The sequence below is a fragment of the Miniopterus natalensis genome, chromosome 1, assembly GCF_054644295.1.
Source record: "Miniopterus natalensis isolate mMinNat1 chromosome 1, mMinNat1.hap1, whole genome shotgun sequence".
Lineage (NCBI taxonomy): Eukaryota > Metazoa > Chordata > Mammalia > Chiroptera > Miniopteridae > Miniopterus > Miniopterus natalensis.
In genome coordinates this window covers 70,998,050-71,005,915 of record NC_142081.1, presented here as the reverse complement: position 1 = coordinate 71,005,915, position 7,866 = coordinate 70,998,050, and positions in this window count along the sequence as shown.

The following is a 7,866-nucleotide window of genomic DNA, read 5'->3' as shown; positions in this document are numbered from 1 at the left end:
ATGTTTTAGAGTTACAATTCAGGCCCAGGAAGTGTGGTTTCAGTCTGGTCTTTTTTTATTTTATTTTTATTTTTTAAATATATCTTTATTGATTTCAGAGAGAGGAAAGGAGAGGGAGAGAGAGAGATAGAAACATCAATGATGAGAGAGTCATGGATCGGCTGCAGCCCGCAACCCAGGCATGTGTCCTGACGGGGAATCGAACCCTGATTGCCTGGATCCTAGGTCGATGCTTAACCACTGAGCCACGCCCAGCCGGGCCTCAGTCTGGTCTTTTAACCAGGAGGTTATCGAATTAATTTTTAATGTGTTATAGCCTCTGGGCCAAAGCCCCTTCCTCCTCTTTGTACTTGCTGTTGTAACAGCCTCAAGTATTTACCGTTCACTGCAACTAAGGAGAGATCACCAGACAGGAACCCTCTGTGTTCTGATATCTCGTTGACACTATGAAAAGAAACACATGTGCATCTGGAAATAAGACAGAGTTTTACTACAGACTATGTCTGATTGGCTTTGCTGGATTAAATAAATGAGTACAATTTGTACTTGGAACCAAGTTCCCTTTTTCTGGTCTCTCAGCCTGACTGCCCTGGGTAGTCTGGGTGCTTTTATCTGGCCATGGTGAGCAGGGGGATGGGAAGGTCCATCGCCGGTGGTGTGGTTGTGTTTTCAGGCCTTTCACAGGCTCCCAGTGGCAGCAACCCACGACCCCTTATCCTTCTCTGACCACCATTGCCTCTTGCTGGCTTGTCTCTTTAGACGCATATGTTCACTGCTCTACTTTTTCTGAATACATAGGTCATGACGAATGGAGTATTTCACCTTTGAACATAAACACATAGTATTTACTCTTCTTTAGTGAGAGAATCCCCCAAACAGAGAAAAATACCTTTTTATATTTTGCTTTGAATTTGCTTTGAATCTGTTTGGGCTTATTTCTTTTTTTTTCTTTTTTTAAAAATATATCTTTATTGATTTCAGAGAGAGGGAAGGAGAGGGAGAGAGAGAGATAGAAACATCAATGATGAGAGAGCCATTGATTGAGCCCGCAACCCCGGCATGTGCCCTGACTGGGAATCGAACCTCGATCGCCTGGATCCTAGGTCGACCGACGCTCAACCGCTGAGCCACGCCCGGCCGGGCTGTTTGGGCTTATTTCACTAACTTTTTTCTTTTTCTAAATTCAATTCTGAGCAAAATGGAATTGTGTTTTCAAAGAAACTAAATTTATTGAGACCGATGTATAGAAATAATCTTAAGTGCCCCACTCGGCATTCCCCAGGTGGCTTTCCTGGTGAACAACTGGGGAAGTTGGTGATGGTGGCTTTGGTATCTTTGGGATTCAGATCCCCAGCCTCCCTAGACCCCCGTTCTCACCAGTCACTTCCTCAACTGCCCCAGGGGCATGCAGCACACAGTAACTGGTTATTATCTCTGATCTTTAGACAATAATTACTCCAGAACAAATTAAAGGATGCTTGGGAGTTCAGGCCTTCTCTATTGTTTATAGCTTCAGCATAAGAAAATCTAAGAAAAAAATTGGTAAATTTGATCTGAACCTAAGGGAAGGAGAAAAGCTTGTATTTCTAATTAAATTGCTGAGTTGGTTTCCAATCAATACACACCTGAAGAGATTTGAGACAAAAGAGAATTAATATTTGCTTTGGTCTTGCTAGATTTTTTTTTTTTTTTTTTTGAGAGTTTAAAGCAAAGGGGAGTTTTTCATTCAGATGATGCAGTGTCAGGGGCAATAATGAATTTGCCAGCAATCAGAAATGTCTAGCTTATTGACTAAGTGGATGCAAAATTATATCTAGTTGTATAACAATCCTTTATCACCCCATGTAACTGAACACAAGTGAGTTATATTGTGTATATATCGCCACAGGAAAGATCACAAATTAAGATGAGGAAGCAGGCTGCCCTCATGAGCTTCCAAAAGGCTACAAGATTAATTCCATAGATAGCTCATATGAAAACCAGTAGTGCTCAGAATATTTCTTTATGAAAAGAAATATGGATATATTTTCAGAAACTATTCAAAAATATATAAAAGAAACTCTGGGTATTCTTGGAAATAAAGTGTCCTTTCTATAATTTTATCTAACTACCATTTTCTCCTCTAGGGTCACTTCTGGGCATCCTGTGAGTTGAGATGCTGGGACATAGTTTCACTTATTCTTGAACTTCTGAGTGCAACCTCGGGTTTTAAGTTCAGATGATGAGAAAGGTCTCTGTAAAGCAGGTTTTAAATTGACACCTGTCAAGTTTCCCAGAAAAGAAAAGGCAACACTGTTCTATCACAGAAGTGAGCCCACTGAAAATGAGCTTAAAACAGGGGTTCCTTTTCTGCTCTTCATTGTATATTATTTCGAGTACAAATTGCAACTTTGGAGGGGATTTGAGGAGTACATCTGCCTATCTGATGTCCCATTGAGAGTATTTTGAAATTAACAGATTTTCTTTGTTGTTGATGACTGCTACTGATCTAGAATTTATTTTGCATTTGCATATTGTGAAAATTCTCAAACACATAGAGTAGAGAGAATTGTATAATAAACCCCTATGTACCTGTCACTTGGCTCCATATTTTGCCAATGGAATTGGATCTTACATTTGTCTGTCTTGTCCACTTGGTTAGAGAATCTAGAAATTCTTTGGAATCTCCCTTCCCATCAAATAGCCCTAAAAAAGAGGAAGTTATCACCATTGATTAGTTCCTTCCAGCTTCTAAAGCATGTCATCTTCCAGTCATTTTTAGATATTCCATCTTCCAAACTAACTTTTATATTATTGTTGGTGCAGCTTTTTTACTTCATGCTTGCTTACAGTTCACACATGCAATGGTAGCAGTCATGCAATGGTGTGTCCTCTGGGTGGCAGCCACAAAACATGGGTCACCAGACCTACGAGCAAGCTCCTTTCAGAGATACCACTGACCTGGAGTGAGGTAGAGGAAAACTTAAAGATGGCACCTGCAGGCCTCTGTCTTTGGAGGAGTATTTCAGTAAGCCTCTAGATGTGTGTTAAATTAGATGCCTGCTCCTGAGACTGAGGCTTTAAGATATGGAAATATCTTTTTTACAGAAAGACTTGGCACTTTTCAATTGGCTGCTTCTGTGCTGGGCCCTGGGATATAGCCAGATGAGTCTGCCCGAGGCCTTTAAGAACCATTTCTCAGTTCTCAGTTTGCTATAGCCTATGGGTCTGGTGGGTGCAACATTCAACGGCTTTCAAAGATAGATGTTGTGGGGGTTGGTTTCTCAAGTGCAGATCTTAAAAGTTGGGGTGCTTGATGTGGGGTTTAAACACTTTCTCTTCAAAGAGAAGCTCTGGGTTTTGAGTTCCCTCCTGATTTTAGGTTGTCGCACCTGGGATGGGGGTTATGGAAAGATTGGGTCTCAGCCTTTCCTGCTTGTTTCAATGTGGGTATTTTCTTGTTTGCTCATCTAGTTTTTAGGCCCCTTTCAGAAGAAATACTTCCATACATACCTAGAGATTTGGTGTGTCCATGGAAGGAGGTGAGTTCAGGATATCCCTACATTGTCACCTTGAACTGGAACACTCAAGTTTTCTTTGGCATCCAGTTATAACTAGAGGGTACTTGTTACAGTAGGAGAAGACTTTTCAGATGTCAGCTTTCTCTTTCTGTCCAGATATATCTGCTTCTCTCTTCCTTCCCATAGGAATATGAGGGTCACCCAGTAGCTATATTTTGACTTGATATATTTGCCCTTGATATAATGGAAGGTAGTTACACCTTACTATTACTATTACAACTACATTACAAGGGAGAAAGTGGTAAAAGAGCCAAAAAACAAGCTGAAAAAACAAAATTGGTGTGTTATTTGCTGTGTATCTTGAGTTTGGATTTCCTCTATTCTGAGACTAAACCAGCTTTTGGACATCAATAATTTAAACAATGACTCACTCAGACAGGATTTGCCCATTCTCACAATGTTGCCTGTAGGCACAAAAAATGAGAAGCAAATAAAAAAATGTATAGACTCACCCATAAGCAGGGAAGAACATGTCCCAAGTCTTCCTTTTATAGGCAAGGCAGGATGTGGTGCTCGGTTCTCTTGCCACATTAACCATTCCCACAAGAGAGGTAATACTCATTTCTCTGCCCTCTTTGTTCCCTTTTCCCCACCTTATACTCTCTGTGTGGTGAGATTCTTCAATAATATTGCTTCAGAAGCATGCAAACAATGGTAGCAAGAAAAATTTGCCTCCCTGCAAACTCCATTTATTGTAAAAATATGAAGGTAAAAGACTAATAGATTTCCTGGCTTGAGTTCAAGGGCCAGCAGCATAAAATGGAAACCGTGTTGAACACATGGCACAGCAGCAGGCTGCAGAGGAAACATTGGAAGAGGTAAGGTAAGAGAGAAGGAAGGAGTGTCTTAGTTCAGGCTGCTATATTATAGATTGGGTGGCTTATATACAATAGGCATTTATTTTTCACAGTTCTGGAGTCTAGGAGTCCAAGGTCAAAGTGCCAGCATGTTTGGCTTCTGATGAGAACCCTCTTCTGGGATACAAATGATCATTTCTTGTATTCTCACATGGTGAAGAGAGCAGCCATCTCTCTAATGCAGTGATTTTCAACCACAAGAATTTTTAAAACATTCAGTATCTGACTACTTAGACAGGGGCACTGACCTCTTTTCCCTTAGATTGTCAAATAATAAAATGACAACAGTCAAAACAACAATAACCGTTCAGTGTGAATGAATCAAAATTATACCTATTTTTGTTAGATCAGCAAAAAATATACTTTTGGTGTACCATAGAATTATAGTAATTAGTTTATGTGTGCCACAATATGGAAAATATTGAAAATCATTGCTCTAGTGTCTTTCTTTTAAGGGCCTAATCTACTCTAATGACCTCATCACCTTCCAAAGGCTATATGAATTTTGAGGAGACACAAGTATTCAGTCCATAACAAGACAAGAAATCAAAGAAGACAGTTGGGCACTTGGTGGGAAGGCTCTGTAATGTTGGAAAGGTAATACCAGGGGATTTTTTCACCTGTCTCTGGACTCAAGTTCATTCCTGATTTTGTAATGATATGAGTTTATATCCTTTCTTTCTTTCTTTCTTTCTTTCTTTCTTTCTTTCTTTCTTTCTTTCTTTCTTTCTTTCTTTCTTTCTTTCTTTCTTTCTTTCTTTCTTTCTTTCTTTCTCTTTCTTTCTTTCTTTCTTTCTTTCTTTCTTTCTTTCTTTCTTTCTTTCTTTCTTTCTTTCTTTCTTTCTTTCTTCTCTCTCTCTCTCTCTCTCTCTCTCTCTCTCTCTCTCTCTCTCTCTTTCTTCCTTTCTTTCATTTTTCTTTCCTCTTTCTTTTTTTTTGCAGAAGTTACTAGCCATAAAGTGACAAAATAATATAGAGTATATCTGTCAACACTTTGATCTGGAGTCCTAGTCAGTGTATTCATCCTGCATTCTCTTGTAGATATCGTTATTCATATGTTGATTTTGAGCTTTTGCTAACAGTTATGTCTCTTTTTTGAGTTCTAGAAGGAACAGAGATAAGTCATCCAAGACATATTTTTGCAGAATTTTATTAAACTTTTCTCAAAAACCTAATAAATACTTATTGATGAAAATATAAACAAATAAAAAAGAACACATATATGACACAAAAATCCTAATTCCAACATTCAAAGACACTCTTGTATTAATTAAGTATTGTTAAAGTCTCAAAACTCAATGACTTAAAAAAGTCATTAGATGATGGAGCAGCTGGGGTTAGCTGGGGTCAGCTGGGAGCTGCCTGGAGTCTGGCTGGTCTCCAATGGCCTCAGCTTGGATGACTTGCCTCTGTTGCACATGGTCTTTTGTCTCCCAGCAGGCTAACCCAGGTTCATTGTTTTCCTGGCAGAAGTAGCATTCCAAGAGGGAAAGGAGAAATGCTCAAGGACTCTTGGGTCCTCAACTTATAACTAGCACATTGTCAATCCTGCTGAATCTTGTAGGTCAAAGCACATACCAAAGAGTAGGAAAATAAACTATTTCTTAGTGGTAAGAAGCTCCGAAGAATGATAGAAAATCGAGGCTCACTTTACAATCAATCTGCTACAACTTCTTTAAATTTATTTATATAGATATAGATAATATGTAGATACAGATGTACTTTTAAAATGTAAAATAACAAGTTATAAAAATATATGTAGATAAAATATCTATGTATCTGTGTCTTTATGTATATCAATCATTACATGAATTACAATTCAATATAAATATGTAACTATATAAAGTATAATACATTTTATGTATAATATAATTAAAATAGTTATAAAATAATATATACATAATTTATAAATTAGAATTGTAGAACTTAATATTCTGAATTTATTTCATGCTCTCTCAGAACTATTTCTTATTTCATTAAATGATGTTTGAAAATATTATTCTAGTGGTGCAAAATACCTAATTGTATGGTTAAACTATATTTTTAATCATATATGTGTCACTTTTAAATATTCCATTCAGTTTCTAGAAATATGTTCACTTTCTAAATTCTATATTATAGTAAAATATGGTGAGCAATAAGTTCTCTTCAAAATAAAATTAAATAATTTTGTAACAATGAAAACAACAAAATGCAATGATCAAAAATAATTTTAGAAAAAAGTAGAACATTTAATAAAGAATTCATGAGTTATATAATAATAGAACCAAATTATACTATATGATTCTGAGAGTGAGAAGTCAAGTGAAAATGCACTCATTCCTTGTCTTGCATTGGAAAGAGCTACACACTACAGTATCTTTGGCACATACTCTAGGCGACAGCAATTCTACCCTGAAGTACAAAACCCAGAGAAACTCTCATATACAATGCCACACAGATATAAAAAATGGCACAATGGCATTATTTATAATAATATTAAAACCCTAAATACTCAAAATGTCCATCAACAAAAGAATAAAAAAATATATTATGATATATTCATAAAATGAAGTACTCTTTGTCAGTGAAAACTAAAGAACTCCAACTGTAGTTCAGAACAGGGCCCTGAAGCCAGGTTGCCTTGGTTCCTACATAGCTCCAGCTCTTAAAACCTGTGTGACCATGAGCAAGATGCCTAACCAATTTTTACCACATTTACCTCATCCGGAAGGTGGGAATAATAATAATATTGACTTCAGTGTTTCTTGTGGGGCAAAAGTAGGTTTACAGTTTTGAGTACGCAAAACACAGAGTTTATCCTATATTCTTATATATTAATTATTGTATGATTTTCCATACGAACAACTGTAAACCTACTTTTGCCTCACCCTGTACATGTGAATCACTTACAATAGTACTTCACACATAGCTCTCAAGTACGAATTGTCATTTTAGGAAAGATTTTTGTTTGTTTTTTTGTTTATTTTTTGTTTATATTTTTTTTGATGTGAAAGAAATATATTCTCTCTTTGCCAATCAAAAAATGTTCAGGTTGTGTCATTTTTATCCATTTTATCTTTGGGTATGATGTTTTTGCCTTGGGCCTTTGTAGTGACAGTTCCTTCTGCTTGGAATGACCTTCCCCTTCATCCACTTAGTTCTTTAATATTGTTTCTCAAGCTTCACCTTCTCAGGGAAGCCTACACTGGCTATTTATAACTGCAAAGCCAATCCCCACCCCTGGTAATTCTAATTTCCCCTACTCTGCTCAATCTTTACCCCGCACCCCATCTCATCTTCTAACATGCTGTTTGTGCAGCTTTTAATTAAAGGTATTGTTCCTTGCCTGTCCCTCCTCACTAGAATGCAAATTCCCTATGGGCTGGGTTTCTGTTTATTTTGTTCAATTATGCATATGGTGCATTTAGAGCACTGCCTGGCACATAGTAGGCACTCACTCAAATATT